Source organism: Brachycentrus maculatus, unplaced genomic scaffold, assembly GCF_059751285.1.
Source record: "Brachycentrus maculatus isolate JH-2025_06_01 unplaced genomic scaffold, ASM5975128v1 h1tg000529l, whole genome shotgun sequence".
NCBI classification, from domain to species: Eukaryota; Metazoa; Arthropoda; class Insecta; order Trichoptera; family Brachycentridae; genus Brachycentrus; species Brachycentrus maculatus.
The window spans coordinates 1,180,962-1,199,494 of NW_028281275.1; the positions used below are offsets into that span (position 1 = coordinate 1,180,962).

Sequence of the window (18,533 nt, forward strand, 5' to 3'; positions counted from 1 at the left end):
GGGACATGGGATTAAGGTTGACAAGACTGAAGAAAGTTTTTTTTTTAAATAGATATAAATTAATGAAAACTAACATAGGCCAAAATATGACAAATTAAACAATAAACGGGTTGGGTTAATAGGCATATAAAAACATAAGGTAAGAAGCATGTTTTTGAGAGAATATAACACCAAATAAGAAGCATGTTCAAAGGAGAAAAAAGAAAATATAACTAATCACTAACACAAATATCTTTCTACAACATTTTGAGTGTGTCCAAATACTTGTTCACAAAATCTGGATTATCTCCAATTACAGGAGTTATTTTCATATTATTTTTGACATCTAATCAAAGATGAACAAGAATATGGAAGTCTGGGCATTTACGGGCTTACGACCGTCATAGGCTGGTTTAAGTGATCACTTTACACACGTGTAACATTCACCAATTCTACCCATTATTGACAACCACACTACTCAAATTCTTGGAAGTTCTATATATATGAACCAATTTAGAAACCTTGTTCATGAATCACTAGAGACATCTATTGGTGAGATGTAAAGAAGCTTTTTATTAAGCAGAAACTTCCAAGAATTTGATTAGTGTGGTTGTCAATAATGGGTAGAATTGGTGAATGTTACACGTGTGTAAAGTGATCACTTAAACCAGCCTATGACGGTCGTAAGCCCCGTAAATGCCCAGACTTCCATATTCTTCTTCATCTTTGATGAGATGTCAAAAATAATATCAAATATCTTTCCATAAAGTATTTTTTCAGTTGATTCATTTTGGATCCCTGACTGGGTTTTATTTAAATGTAGATAATTAGTTGTACGCTTCGCTGGGGGGCTTTAAAACAAGAGAGTATGAAACTTAGGAGAAATCTCGGATACGTATTTGCGTTCGTCTGTCGTTTCAAATGTAAGTAATTGTTTGAAAGAGACGGGCTGCGGCCCTGTGGTAATGTCGCAAACTTCCGATCTCTTTCTTCCGAGTCTTGATTTGACTCTTAAAAGTTTGGCTTGTATACTACTAACAGTGACTCGAATCGAGCGATAATAACGAACGCAATACTCGAGAGATTCGAATCAATAGTATGTTTGTAGACAACATTTTGAGTGTGTCCAAATACTTGTTCACAAATCTGGATTATCTGGAGTCATTTTTCATATTATTTTTTGACATCTCATCAAAGATGAAGAAGAATACGGAAATCTGGGCATTTGCGGGGCTGACGACCGTCAAAGGCGGGTTTAAGTGATCATATTACACACGTGTAATATTTACCAATTCCACCCATTATTGACAACCACACTACTCGAATTCTTGGAAGTTCTTTATATATGAACAAATTTTGAAACATTGTTCTTGAATCACTAGAACTTCACTAGAGCAATCTATTGGTGAGATGAAAAAAAGGTTTTTATTGAGCAGAAACTCTTTTATTAGTATGTGAGGTCCGAATCCTGGATTATATTATTACTAACGACGTCCTACACTATCCGATTTACCATCCTATATATGTATATCACATACCATATAAAAGCAATGTCGATAAAGAAAGAAATGCGAAATTTTAGCGATAACTCGACTTTTCTAGGAATCAAACTAATAGCCCAAGTTTGAATTCCCCACTCTTTTTATACTAAAAATACAGAAGAGAGAGGCGATTCGAAGCCATTTGACGTTAGAGATTATTTCGCAGAAAAACAACTCAATTTTGACGAAATAAACCATCAGTGGTTATTTGTCCAATAAAGCCATATAACGCAACGTAACTAACTAACTAACTAACCATCACGCCGCTTCCCCGCAGGGGTAGGCAGAGAGAATAGAGAGCCACACCACTCTGTCCTTGCAAACATTCTTCGCCTCTTCCACGTTCATGCATCTCCTCATACATACCCGCCGATTGTTACGACTCCTAACCTGACCACTTTCAAGTATTTGGCATACCTGATCGTGCCATGTTTTTCTCGGTCTTCCTCTGCTTCTTTTCCCGCTAACATTCGCCTCATAAATTTGTTTTACCGTTCTTTCCTCACTCATTCGTTCTACATGTCCAAACCATCTCAACACACCTTTCTTAATTTTATCGATAATGCTTATCTCAGCTTTGCATTCTTTCCTTATTTCACTATTCGCACATCTATCATACATCGTTTTGTTACACATTCTTCTGAGAGATCGCATTTCGACTGCATTCAGTCTACTTTCATCCTTCTTTTGCCAACTCCATGTTTCACTTCCATACATTAGAGTTGGAACCAGTATAACGCAACGTTTTATAATAAATATATTTTAACCACAATCAATTAAAGTAACCAGCTGCCTGATATATAAAATAGAACTCGGTCAGGGATCCAAAATGAATGAACTGAAAAAATAATTTATGGAAAGGTCTTGTGTACTCATATAATTTGCAACATTTTCTCTTTTTTCCCTTTAAACATGCTGCTTACCTTATGTTTTTTATATGTCTATTTACTGTACCTTTTATGGCTTTATAGTTAACATTTTGCCATGTGTTTTCTTATTTGTTACATTCTTATCTGTTTTTCAGTATTTTCAACCTTAATCCCATGTCCCAAAATTAGTAATGGAAATTACTGATCGGGAATATCACATATCGCTCACTCCTTTCAAGAACGTCATAAATCAAAAATTGTCAATTTCCAGTTGTGCATGTTTTCGGAATGCCCAGAAAATGTACTATATCCCAGGAAGAGCGGCATATTTTTAACTTAATATTTACCCGCTACAGGGCAGAAAGTGTTGTTTTTGCATTTTGAAGAAAAGGTATTGTTTAAGTATTTTTTTAAATATACTAAATATTTTTCAAATGGAGAAAAAACATTCAGGTTTTACCTGAAAAGATCTGTTGCACAGTAAAAAGTTCAATTAGTGGCTTGATACTCATTTTTAATACATTGTATTATATTGCTAAACTTTAAAAACGTTCTACTGAAAAATCAAGTTTTTTGATTTATGACGTTCTTGAAAGGAGTGAGCGATATGTGACTTATGTATGTATATAAATAAAAATAAAAATCGTATTTTGTAATTCTCCAAGCGTCCTCAAAAGTCGGCAAAAAACCGAAATAAATTTGTAACGTCCAAATGCGGAAGTACAGTTACGTGCTATCGTTAAAGATACGATATCAATAAAATAAATATTTATTTCATAGTTCGACCGGAACAGCGTCGTCCAAAATTCGGTAGCGATGGCATTAATAGGGTCTATGTCCCATTTCAGAGAGGTACATCAAACTGACAAATGAGTATTGACGGGACGCGTAACCCATCGCGTCACGTCGCGTCAAGGATACACAATGGGAAGTCGGAAGGTAGCTGCCATTGAGTTGGAAACGTGAGGGAATGTTAACAAAAGCGTGAATCATTGATGCACGTACACGTTGAAATAAGAAAAGAAAGATTTTTATAGTGCTTACTATAAAAATATATCGCTGTCCTGCAATATCTTTCGTATATTGTCGTACATGTATGGAAGTGACGCATGGAGTTGGCAAAAGAAGGATGAAAGTAGAATAAAATAACAGCTATGTAATTTTTGAGGAAAAATCAGTATAAGAATTCATGTGGAAAAAATTATAGTTGTTATTTTATTCTATTTATTGTTTCGGCATTAACTTTGTGGTAAGACATATTACAATGATTAAAGAAAACACTTCGTTTTTTACCACTTAATTACGTACACACATAATTACTTGTTATTATACAGACCTGAATGATGGAAGTTTAACTTCTGAAACATGTAGTCTATAATAAAACTCAAGTGGTAAAAAACGAAGTGTTTTCTTTAATCATTGTTATTTTATTCTATAAAATGCAGTTCCACCAAGAAATTTCAGTACAAAAATTAAATCTAGGATGAAAGTAGACTGAACGCAGTCGAAATGCGATTTCTCAGAAGAATGTGCGCAAAACAGTGTATGATAGATGTTCTTATAGTGAAATAAGGATGGAGTGCAAAAGCTGAGATACGCACTATCGATAAACTTAAGAAAGGTGAGTTGAGATTTTTAGTTTTAAAAAAGGTAAATTATTTTATTTCATTTATTTTAATTATTTGTTTTTTAACCTTACAACACATAATGATTGAATTTGTGTAAAATATATTCTTTCATCGATTAGAGTTGAATCCAGTCGACCACAAAATGTTAAATCGATTTCACACAATGTTTAGTGTTGTATGAATAGGAAACCCCTGGGGTGAGTGAGGTCGCCATTTAACAGGAAAAGTGCCACCCTTAGTATATTGTTATACTACACTTAAGGGTAAGTATACAATACGTGCATAGTTTAATATAGGCACAGTATCAAAACTGTGTATTCCAACATCCAGTGCCTTAAATTTAATGTCCGATTAAATGTACAATGAAATAACTCACTGTTCTGTACTCCCAGTTTAGCTTTCGCTGGTAGGTTTTTATTTGCTATAATTGATTTCAGCGCACCATTCACTCTGTGCCCAGCATTCACTCTTCTTTCTACATCTTTATCTTTACAAAAAAATATTACAATTTCTTTGACATGTCAACATAGATGAAGAAGAATATGGTCTGGGCATTTACAGAGCGTACGAACGTCATAGGCTGGTTTAAGTGACAACTCTACACACGTGTAACATTTAGCAATTGTACCCATGATTGACAACCACACAACTAAAATTCTTGAATTTCATTCATTTACTAGAAATTCCTAATTATATCATATTATACAAGTTACGCTGTACCTCTCCAGCAAAGAGACTAAGCTCTTGTGCTTGGAGAGGGACTTACTCTCATTATTATACTTAATTAATGATAAAGTAGTATTTTTTCCTTGTATTATTTTTTAATATGTATGTACATGTAAGCAGAGGCAGGCATTCCAAATAGGCATAAAGCAGTGCCTACCTCGTGTAACTCGCGTTCGATATAGAAACACGACCAGTGCCTACTGTGCCTTATCCTTACCCAACCCTACTGTCAACCTTTATTAAAAACTCCGTGCACGCCACTCTATGTAAGTATATATTGTTTTCAAAAAACATACGTATTTTGTAACATGTAGTTAACACGTGGGTATTATTTGTTTTATTTTTTTATTTCTTTAATTAGTTTATATTACACTAATATAAACAATTATTTTCACTTAATTTACATCATATATATATATATATATATATATATATATATATATATATATATATATATATATATATATATTTAAATATATATATATATTTATATATATATATATATATATATATATATATTATATGTATTTATATATATATATATATATATATATATATATATATATATATATATATATATATATATATATATATATATATATATATATATATATATACATATACATATATATATATATATAAATATATATATAAATATATATATATATATATATATATATATATATATTATATATATATATATATATATATACATATACATATATATATATATATATATAAATATATATATAAATATATATATATATATATATATATATATATATATATATATATATATATATATATATATACATACATATAACCCTTACACATAAAACAATTTTGTGACTCGGTTTTTTTCAACAATTTATAATATATTTACAAACTACGAAGGTTCAAAGGTTCCAACCCTTCTCTCGACTCCCACAAATCACGTTTTAGAGTGCCTCAAAGCAGCATATTGAGTAGGTACCTACATATTTTATTGACACGGAAAAATTATTATGCTCGATGTGAGAACATAACCAATTGCGTGGGAATATTTTATTTAAGCTTCCCGTTTACATAGCATAAAATACACATACAGACTTTCGCATGCGTTAAAGTCTTCTTTTCATACTTTATTCTCCCCTTGTCGCATTACGTAAGAAAAAAGGGTGTTTTTTTATAGAAAAAAATTGTCCATGTGAAAATTCATGCTGCATACGAAAGGAAATGGGCTATTTTTGATTTTTTTTTTATTGATTTGGCAATTTGTGGAATGACATGTTTTTCTTTTATAATCACCTGTCGATGAAGACAACTGTAGTTTTCAAAACTAGTCGTGTGTAATGAAATAAAACTCAATAAATGGTATTAAATATGTGTTAATTTTTATAAATAAAAAAAAAAATATGTAGATTATATAACGTCACATACTGTGGCTGACTTTTACTCAAAATGTTTAAAAAATATATATTTATAAAAAACACTTATTAATGTTTACAAATACCATTTTCCTCAAAGTTTTTTTTATGAAAATTAAATCTTTAAACAATAGGCTCGTGGTTTTGTATACCTGCAACATGCATTTTTATCTGTTAAAGAAAAAAATGTTTTTTTACTTGAATGGCAGCGCTATCTGTTAAATTCAACAGCAACACCAAACAATACTCATGTCATACAGCGTGTTTCTTGACAGCTGCTAAAATATTAACAACCCACGAGCATTGTGATATTAAACATATTTGAAATGTGTGTTATCTTTTTTCTTTCTTCGCCATTTAACAAGACAGCTCAGATTGAATAAAGCTTCACGAATGTTAGAAAATGTAGAATTTTTCAGTACATTACGTTTTAAAAAATCTCATATCGTGAGAAGTATTCGCAAGCTCGAAAATTCTCGGCACATATTGCCAACTCGAATAACGTATTGTAGAAGAATATAAAATGCACATCATATTACACCCAATTCCCTATCATGTATTTCATTCAATCGTATAAATGGGCACGTAGATGAGCGAGATAGCGGAATTAGAAATAACAATGGTGGTAGAATAATATATTACCCTTCCCAGAAGCGGCTTTAACCAGGAAACGAGCTATCATTTTACTAAAGGTGACCAATCACGACACAATATTTCACGCGATTCATACAAGTGACGTGCTAACGTGACACGCTTCAATAGAAAAAAATGCAAAAGTAGGGATTATTTACTTACTATACCGTGACTAATAATATTTAAAATACAAAGTCGTAAAAGCAATAGTTTATGGAGTATCGTTATTTTCATTAATTGATCGGTACTTTGTATTAAAATCTATCCATGTTTAATTTAAATTTTACTTAGTAAATTTGAACGGTGTTTGAAAATGATGCGGAATGTATCGAAAAGCGTGTTACAGTAGATTTTAAGAAATAGTGGTATTTACTAAGTGAAATTTAAATTTAAAAAATATATAGTTATTGATAAGTTAGTACAGTTATGGTTAGAGTTGCTGTCCGCTTCAGTAGTGTTATGGTCAGCGCGCTCGGCTACCGCACTGGGGGTCCCGAGTTCGATTCTCAGGGGCGGTAAAATATATTTAAGTAAATTTTCACACTAATATTTATAAAATATCACCCTGGACTGGTACCTGAAGCGGAGAGCTGATCACCTTTCCTTCATGTGTTAACAATCAAGATAACACTTCGTTTATATTATGCAGTGCCCTATGCACCATTGGGTGCGAATAAGGGGTTAAAGAAGAAATTAAAGTTATCATCAGTACAATATATAGGTGTTCATGGGTTTATCTACAGTTCATATGTGATCACACATATTGATTCATTTATTTCATCATATACATAATTAATTACAAATAACAATAATGTGCCCCCACTGAGTTTACCCGTGCCGAGGGCACTTTTTACAATATTTATGTATAAAATTATAATGAAATAACATCGTTTATGCAATCAAATACGACATGGACAATGATACGATCTATTTTAAATCTTCCATAACCAATTACAAAGATGATGAAAAATGTGGACGTTAGGGTATTTACAAGGCTTATTACCTATTATAGGCTGGTTTAAGTGATCACACAAAAACTTACTCAACTGTACTGGAAACCAGCATGTGAAAGAAGGTTTGAATTGCAGCATAAATATAACTTTCAAAATCTAACTCGTGTGGTTGTCAATCATGGGGAAAATAGTGATTCTTACACGTGTATAAAGTTATCACTTAAACCAACCTTCCACAAGTCGTCAGCCCTCTAATACCCAGACTTATATATTCTTCTTATTATTACAATGGAGTTCTGGTTCCAACCCTTATGTATGGAAGCGAAGCATGGAGTTGGCAAAAGAAGGATGAAAGCAGACTGAATGCAGTCGAAATGCGATCCCTCAGACGAATGTGTGGCAAAACGATGTTTGATAGATGTTGGAATGATGAAATAAGGAAAGAATGTAAGGCTGAGATAAGCATTATCGATAAAATTAAGAAAGGTGTGTTGAGATGGTTTGGACATGTGGAGCGTATGAGTGAAGAAAGAACGGTTAAACAAATTTATGAGGCGAATGTAGTTGGAAAAAGAAGCAGAGGACGACCGAGGAAAACTTGGCACAATCAGGTATGTCAAATACTTGAAAGCGGCCGGGTCAGGAGTCGTAATAATCGTCGGGTATGTATGAGGAGATGCATGAATGTAGAAGAGGCAAAGAATGTTTGCAAGGACAGAGTGGTGTGGCGTTCGATTCTCTCTGCCTACCCCTGCGGGGAAGCGGCGTGATGGTTAGTTAGTTAGTTTATATATTCTTCTTCATCTATGTTGATGTATCAATATAAATTACTCCAAAGTAGACAAACCCAGAATTGCGAGTAGATTAGGACACTCAAAATATTGTGTATTTTATTTATTTTGACATCCGTGGGAATCGAACACGGGACCACCAGCATGGTAGCTTAGTGGTCAATAAAGCTATTTACGATATTTTTATCACTTTTGAACTCAATTTGTACTAATTACTGTGCAAGAATATACGCAATATAAAAAATTGCTGATACCGTATGGTCAAGCATTGTTAAAAATTGAGGGCTTCAACAGCATTGTTTAATTTTTCATGAAACAAAATAGACATCAATTTCTCATCTGTCCAACATGATGTTTACAAAAGGTGATAAATTGAACGCGCGATAATTTGTAACGTGTATGGTCACCTTATTTCTGGGGTCGTCAACATTTTAAATACAAAATGAAAAGCGAGCGACCCCATCACGCAATGCGGTAGATGAAAGATAAATAATAGTCGATGTAACGATAATTATTTTTCCTATTAATGACGAGTGTTTCAGATATTGAAATGATTCGATACACGCGCCATAGTAATATTAAAAGCATTTGGTAAACAAACCGTGAAGATTAAATACTAGGAAAATACTGGAAAGAGAAAAATTAAATAAATAAAAAAGTATGTAATTGATTCTTTTTTATTTTACAAACAGTATTTTAAAAGGGAGGCGTATATTAACAATTATATTAAAATTCGATATACAATGCGTTTTTTTCTAATAGCGTGACAAAGGTCAAGTTTGTAACGTTAATTATTATTGTCTGGTACTTTATTTTTCTTCTTTTTTTTAAATCATAAAATATCAACAAAAAAATCTTAAATAACCTTAACCTTTATTAAAATTAAGTGAAATATATCATTACAGATTTTTTTCCATCGTAAAAAAAAAAACGATTATTTTATATACTGTGCGAATTTTGTAATCGAATTCCTAAGATCGAAGTGATTTTTTCGTTTTTACCTCAAAGAACTATCCAAAAGACACAAGCTAGCATGTGTACAAGTATGTTATTCTCGTTTTTTACCTAATATAACTTCTCCATTTCCTTTCCAATGCGGCAGTTATGCCTTTAACATGTTTAACGTTTCATGGGTAGAATGGTGAATATCACACGTGTGATCACTTAACCAGCCTATGACTATTATTCTTCTACTTCTAACCCTTATTCGCATCCGATGGTGCATAGGGCACTGCGTCATATAAACGCAGTGTTATCTTGATCGCTTACACTACACATGAAAAAACGTTTACTCTGCTTCAGGTACCAGTCCAGGGTAATATTGAATAAATATTACAGCGAAAAAATCACTGTTTGACCCCCCTGGGAATCGAACCCGGGACCTCCAGTACGGTAGCCGAGCATGCTGACCATTACGCTACGGAGGCGGAAATACTCAGACTTCCATATCCTATTTATCTTGCTTGAGATATCAAAAATGTAAAAACTAATGGTGCTGGAAAAAAGGTTTTCCACTGAAAGATTTCGTTTGTTTTCGGACGTAATAATAACATAGCATTTTTTATTACAGTTAAATACGGAAAAGTTATTTAAAGACATATCTCCATTCCACGAGACAATATCCGGGAGGGAAATGGAAAAGTAAGGGGAAAATCGCAGAAACAGAAACAGATACGACGGACAGGTCATACATTTCCAAGTAAGAAAAAAGTTCACGGATTAACGAAGTTGTCTTCGTGAACTAGGAAACGATCAGTCGTAAATGATATGAAATGAAAACCTTTTCCGAGCCCACAAGATAACTTTCTTTTACTCTACCGCCCTTACCTTGTCTTCTGTAAATATGATGATCACTGTTATTGAGATCATACTATATAAAATCGATATTATTTAAGACAATTAGTCCGAATTAATTGGGGCTGTAGGCTGTTTGGATTTAGAAAAGTGTTGAGATTAGCTTAAAAATTTATAAAACAGTAGATACATAATAATTTACACTACAATAATTACATTATGCGTGCCTTTTACATTTCATTTTTAACATTTCAATCTAATATAACAGTACCTACTTAGTAAGCAATACAGGCATAGTACTTTACAATTTATTAACTTTTCAATTTTTTTTAAACAAAATTAGTTTTACTTATTTATTTTTTTACAAAAATGTTAATAAAATTAGTATATAACCACTCACCGAGATTTTTACGTCTACCGGTTTCGAGACGTACCCGTCTCTTCGTCAGGACAATCACTAACACAGCATGCAAACAATACTACCCTTCACCACCATAGCACCATTTACATACTCAAAACTACACAAAATGTCTAACACATTAGTATACTAATATACGTTTAACCTCGGCTCGTAACGCATGTCTGTATTGAAAACTATAGTGCATGTTGGTCTTCGGGTCGACCAAAAATCGCATGTGTTAGACATTTTGTGTAGTTTTGAGTGTGTAAATGGTGCTATGGTGGTGAAGGGTAGTATTGTTTGCATGCTGTGTTAGTGATTGTCCTGACGAAGAGACGGGTACGTCTCGAAACCGGTAGACGTAAAAATCTCGGTGAGTGGTTATATACTAATTTTATTAACATTTTTGTAAAAAAATAAATAAGTAAAAATGACTAACCACAAAGTTAATGCTTTAAATATTAATAATATTGAGAAAATTAGTTTACTTATACTTATATCATAATGCTTTTCTTCAAAATCTTGTTCGGATTTCTCGGGATTTCGGGTTTGGGTCATCGGGGTTGTATTGTACTATAATATTTTTTTATTGTATTTATTTGGGAGATACATAACAGTTTTAAAAATAGAAAATCGATGTGGCAACGTTAATTTATGAAACAACTTTTTCAACTTTTAGAATATATGTACTTATATACATGCAATGAGACTAAACAAAAATAATTCATGATTTATTTAAGGAATTTTATAGAAAATTCAAATGTTATTTTATAGAATTTCGCGATATATTTACACCAGTGAAGACATAATAATTGACAACTGTCAGAAGTTGAATCCAGTATGTGTGTACCTACAAACATTTGAACATATTCAATGTGTTGTTAGTAAAAAATAGGTAAGCAAAATGTTTTTAGGATTAACATTTTAGGTTGTTATTTTATTCTATAAAATGCAGTTCTACCAAGAAACGTCAGTACAAAACTCAATGTAAATATCACTGAAATTAGCCAATGACAGGTCGTACCCCGTGTAAATATTTCCATACTAATAAAAACTTCTTCGCGCTTGTTGAAATACCTATGAAAATTTTGAGTTGTATAGAAACGCCTATCAAATATATGAGATCATATATGACCAAATCTAAGTTCAGATAGCGAAACGTTTTCATTTTCAAAGTATATAATTTAACATGACAAAAGATCTAGTAAATTCGATTCACACCTTAAAACGTCAAAGTAGTGTCGTCACAAGTCATAAAAAATAATATATGCATCTTCAAGGAGCTTGACATATTGTGTTCTCTACTACCAACATTTTGCTAAGGTAAACAGTAATTATATATTTATTTAAACATATTACTTACATAAGTCACACATTTAATATTCCCGATGAGTAATTTCCATTACTCATTTTGGGACATGGGATAAAGGTTAAAAAGATTAAAAAACATAAGAAAGTAACAAGCAAGAAAACACTGGACAAAATGTAAAACATAAAGCAATAAAAGGTACAGCAAATGGGCTTATAATAAACATAAGGAAAGAAGCATGTTTAAAGAAAAAAAAAAGAGAAAATAGAAGTACTTAATCACTAACACAAATATTTTTCCATAAAGCATTTTTTCAGTTCATTTATGTTGGATCCCTGACTGAATTCTATTTGATATATATTCAGCTGGTTAATTTTGGTAAGGGCAATATATTTTAAGGACCTTACTCCAAACTTAGTAGAGTTTATCGGCCCACATGTATTTTATTATGCCTTTGTGTATTATAATGATGAATTTCTCTGTTGTTAATTGATTTGGTGTTGTTGGTATTATTTTCTATAGTTGTCGAGACTCACAAACCAAAAGAACAAAGCATTTCTATAAGCATGCTATGGTGCCTACCGATAATGGAAGGCTTTTCTACTCGAGTGCACATAAATGACGTCGTCAAATTGAAGAAATTGATCTATTTTTATAGAGGTTACGCCACTAATACCAGCACGACCTCAATTCTTTCGAGTTACTCATCCAATTAATTTGGAACCTTAAGGTCAACAAGGAGAGCGAATAAAGTGCGTTGTTTACCTAAAATGGCAAGAGGAGAGGTTGAAGAATATCATTTTTTAATAATTCATAAAGGATGATATCGAAAATTTGGGAAAATATAAATAACAAAAGAAGCGTGACGCTGATTACATTGTCTTTGAATAATTAGGCAATTACTCGTTGAGATAACATTGTAGACAACGAAGAGAGGAATGAGTAAAGATAAGGGATAATAACAAATGATGAAGAAAAATAACATTATTATTTAACTTAAAGCGGCGATGTAACGAAAAAAACACAAATTAAGATATCTGCGCATAAATACTTTTAGACAATATATCGGATGTCACGATTTTGCATAAGAATAACGATATTTTCTAATGAATCGGCACAAAAAATGTCGATTACTAGCGTTTTAGCCGACTTTGCCCTAGATATGTATTTTTTCTTATTTTTCAATTTCGTGTGTTCGGTTTCTTATTTATTTTTTTGTAAGTTTGTTGTTAAGTCTAAAAGTTGACGTGCGTTTTGTTAAAAAGATTGTAAAAAACGGTTGATATTATTTTACATTATTTGACATTATTATGGGATACCAAATATTTCCATAACCTACCTACAGATATTTAAAAAATATATTTAAGTTCTAAAAAAATACTTAAATACCTTTTGTACATGTTAATCGGAAAAAAAATATAATCCATTTACATATACGTATCGTAGTCATACAGGAGTAAGTGACCAAGTGCATTTTTTACAAAAACGTGATCATTGACTATTTGATATCTTACTAGCTTAATATTGCCCTGAAAAAACCCCAAAGGATTTTAAACAAATGGTATAATATATTGACTTGTTAAAAATGAATAACTGCATTGATGTTTATTTTGTTGCCAAGCAAAAGTGACTTAAATGGCCCTCCTGAACATTTTACGTTTTGTTAGTTGGTCACTTTGTCCTGTACGACTACGATATATCATTCATGAAGAAAAACAATAAACAATGATTGTAAACCCCTCACCCAGCACAAAAGCTTAGTCTCTTTGTTGGAGCTCAACTAGTATTAAGATATGTTTAAAATACCTACAAAAGAAATGTCTAGATAAAAAAATTAAACAAGAATAATTTTTGTACCTTTATTGAATAAAAGATTTAATAATATCTAATAAAAAAGGTGGATAAAAAGGATGATACTTCAAAAGTCTTAATACGATGTCACGTGTTTAAAAACCCCTCATAAATGTGCGAGTCATTCATCATTCTCAGATCACACCAACTAGGTTCTACTTACATCTAAGGAGGGTGTTTATCTGGGGGGCAGATCCGGATACCTGTCTCAGGCATTCTGATACTTAATCGAATTTATTGATTAAGATTGCGAACGGAGATACGCCGAAAACATAGTATTAGCGAACACCATTTTATGCGAAAGTAAAACGAGGAAAATCAATAAGCTTCTATATAATAGCGCGAGGAGTGTCAAAATGAGGAACATAAAGTGCGGCAAACGAATGAAAGCCTAACTGTTTCAGACTTGAATTATGGCATTCATATAATACACCCTACAAAGAGCCAAAATTGAAAATCTTTTTTCGTTACATTTGTGAAATATCATTCGTTTATTTTTTTTAATTTATATTGGTAATTTCATTCATTGATTTGGCAGTCACATTGTAACATTATTTTTTCATTTTAAATTGAAAATTTATTTGTTAAATACCACTTTTTCTTTAAATCTATTGTGAGATGAATTTTGATGCATTCAGCACCATTTTCAAACACCGTTTACGGTGTTTGAAAACGATGCGGAATGCATCAATACACGTGTCACAATAGAAATAATGTCATTTATCAAGTAAAAAAAGGCATTTCATTAATTAATTCGGCAGTCACATTGTGGTATAATCTATCTATGTTTTATTATTATACTTTTCAATTGATTTATATTATCCACTGACACTTCGCGATGGAATTGCATTTTTAATATATTATTAGATTAAAACCAATATTTTTAGCTTTTCCACTTTATTTTTATTTGACCAGCGACCGAGTTTCGTCGTTACCGACATCATCAGACTGGTGGGAGGCTATACAAATTGTTATGTTATATATAAAACAAGGCAGGAGTTGATAACCATGATTTGATATAATTTTGTTGAGAAATTAATTTTATTTTGAGTGAATTTAAGTATTGTATGATATTAAAAATATTTTATATAAAGTTTTTTTTTGTATTGAGAGCACGATTTAATATAAAGTCTATTATAACTTATATAACTTAGATAAAATCGTGCTCTCAATTAAAAAAAAACCTTTTTAAGTAAAACATTAATAAAAAATTGCCATTTTAACGTAAACTTATGATGCTGGGTGTAAAAAGTCTTTATAATTTTTGTTAATTCATATATTTTATAACACAGAAAAAATAACAAAATCCTTTCATAATTTTTACGCACAAGTATTTCATTTTGAATAATATTTGGACAACGGAAGTAATTTTCAACGCAAAAAGATAAACATTATGATTTTTTCTTTCATATTTATACATGCATGTATGGACTAGTAAATAAAGTACATACTATCTGGATTTTTTCTTTCCTTACGTCTCGTAACCAACGTTTTTTGGGAGATTTTGTTGTTATGGTTTTAATAAATACTACAAAGATTATATTTGTATAGGAATATTTTTGTCTAAATTATGATCATTTATATAATTATAATAAAACCCTTATCCGCACCCTAATGGTGCATAGGACACTGCGTCATATAAACGCAGTGTTATCTTGATCGTTTACACATGAAGGAAAGGTGATCAGCCCTCCGCTTCAGGTACCAGGGTAATATTGAATAAATATGACAGTGAAAAAATCGCTTATATTTATTTTACCCCGCTTGGGAATCGAACCCGGGACCTCCAGAACGGTAGCCGAGCGTGCTGACCATTACACTACGGAGGCGGTCATTTATATATCAACATCTAATATAGTTTGAACACTTGCAACAACAACAAAATAAAATTTCGTAATCTTTACATTTTTACAAACAAAAGTTTTGATAATTTGGATACCAGGGTATCAAGAGAATACTGCATAGCATTTCATCAACGAATAAATAAAGGTCAGTCCACATTAACACTTATCAGTCCCGCACTCTCCCGTAGAGTTACGTACGCACGGATGTACGGACGTAGGTCTAATGTGAATCTGTCTTCATTACCAAGAAGGAGGTAAGCATCCGACCTTTATCAAAATCCAACTCTGCGTGTTTTTATTAACATCAAATTATATATGTACATGTACCTACGTATTTTGTGGTGGCTTTTGAGGTTTATTAAAACGATATTTCAAAAGCTTAGAGATACCAGAGTTAATTGAATACTGACATACGGATGAAGAAGAATATGGAAGTCTGCATATTTATAGAGCTAACGTGTCATGGGCTGGTTTGACTGATCACTTTATACACATCTAAAATTAACCATTATTTCTATGATTGACAACCGCACGACAATTTTTTTGGAATTTGTATATCCATATATCCTTTAATTGACACGTTCTTTCACATGTGAGTTCTCAGCAGCGTCTATGGGTTAGTTGAGTTAGCATTTTATTTAGCAGAGACCCTTATGAAATGTTTGTAAGATTCTTTATGTATAGATAATTTAATTTCTTATAGATATTATTTAAAGATGAATTCTAAATACGTCAACTATTTAATAAATTATTTTCCTAAACGAACACAGCGGTGAAATCACGACTTGGATAATTGGGCGATATTATGCAGAAACCATCCAACCCACAATTTACAAATATTTATTTTTGATGAATGCTAGTTCATCATTAGTAATTTTTTAAGATACCCACCCCAAATAATCAACGATTTTTTTGGAAAACTTTTCAAAAATCCATGAAAAAATATGTTAGAAATATCCGTGTGGGTTGACAGCTTTCAACACTTTTTTACGTTAAAATTACATTAATGAAAATATTGCAGAAAAAGTACGTGTGGTTTGGATGTATTCGACTTTGAACTGGAAGAGAATAAATACAATTTCGCTGAAAATTGCACATCTTTTCCAAGATGGTTAGATGTGTTCATTATATATTTTCTTTATTATGCTGAAACTAACCAACCAATGAAATACCGAACTGAGACCATATTGACAAAGAAATCAAAATTTGGAATATAACACACAGTAAATAATGCTTCTTTATGGTAATATTACAATTTAACAAACCTAACTTCTACTATTGAACATAGTGATGTTATGTTTTATTTAATTCTGAAAATATTCAAATGCAATTATATCGGCTTGCCAATTTATGGCTTGGATGGTTTTAGCATAACGCGGCCCAATTGACATTCGCATTGTGAGTTCATTCAATTAATTATAAACGATTACGTAAGGATATCAAATTCTACGCGAAATGTTCCGAATAATTAGACAGTTGAGAATAAATGGCGACAATAATGAACTTCAACTCGATAACTTCCTGCTGTTACGGAATGAATTGAATAAACGTTAATTTAAAATAAAGTTAATGAAAATATTACTCTAATTGAGGATTACTTTGTCATATTGTAAAAAATTTCTTTTAATAATATACTGGCTTTACACACGTTATTTTTGTATTGAAAAAAATTAAGAAAAATATTTGTTATTATTGTTTATCAAAAATATTTCTATTTCATACTATTTTTGTGAGCCAAGAGGCTCATTATTAAAAATAGGTATTCAATTGTGGTAGAGTGGGTTCGAACCCAGAAACTCTGACTCAAGAATCCGCGACACTAACCACGGAACCAAACCACGAAACAAAAAGAAAGTAATGTTTAAAAAGTTAATTATTTTTAAAACACCAATTTTATGCTAAATGTGTTTTCTTCATAGCTCAATATGGAACCATTGCTTGTCAATCATAGATAGAATGGTGAATTTTACACGCGTATAAAGAGATCCCTAATCCCAGCCTAGATAAGTCGTAAGCCCTATAAATACCGCTATAGGGCAGAAAGTGTTGTTTTTGCATTATGAAGAAAAGGTATTGTTTAATTATTTTTTATAATATACTTAATATTTTTCAAATGGAGAAAAAACATTCAGATTTTACCTAAAAAAATCTGTTGCACAGTAAAAAGTTCAATAAGTGGCTTGATATTTATTTTCAATACATTTCATTATATTTTTAAACTTTAAAAACGATCTCCTGAAAAATCAAGTTTTTTTATATATGGCGTTGTTGAAAGGAGTAAGCGATGTGTTTAAAATCAGCACTGTCGTGAAGTTACACCGCGTCCCTTGTGAATTATTAATGCTTGATTTAGGGTGGAATTCCCTTATTTACAACATTTTGAATGTGTCCAAATACTTGTTCACAAAATCTGGATTATCTCCAATTACAGAAGTTATTTTCTCATGCGTGTGAATATAATCCAGGATTCGGACCTCACATACTAATAAAAGAGTTTCTGCTCAATAAAAAACTTATTTTATCTCACCAATAGATGTCTCAAATGAATTTCTAGTGATTCGAGAATAATGATTCAAAATTGGTTCATATACATATATATGTAGAACTTTCAAGAATGTGAGTAGTGTGGTTGTCAATAATGGGTAGAATTGGTGAATGTAACACGTGTGTAAAGTGATCACTCAAACTAGCCTATGACGGTCGTCAGCTCCGTAAATGCCCAGACTTCCGTGTTCTCCTTCATCTTTGATGAGATGTCAAAAAATAATACCCTTATAAAGCTGCTGCGAGTATGTTCATGGGTCCAACA

At 31.7% G+C, this 18,533-nt stretch overlaps 1 protein-coding gene across 4 annotated transcripts in view; it reads right to left on the minus strand.

The window, feature by feature from the left end:
- The window catches only part of CASK (peripheral plasma membrane protein CASK), a 753,263-nt gene that overhangs the window by 722,534 nt on the left and 12,196 nt on the right, over window positions 1–18,533 (minus strand). The gene's annotated exons all lie outside the window — the stretch shown is intronic.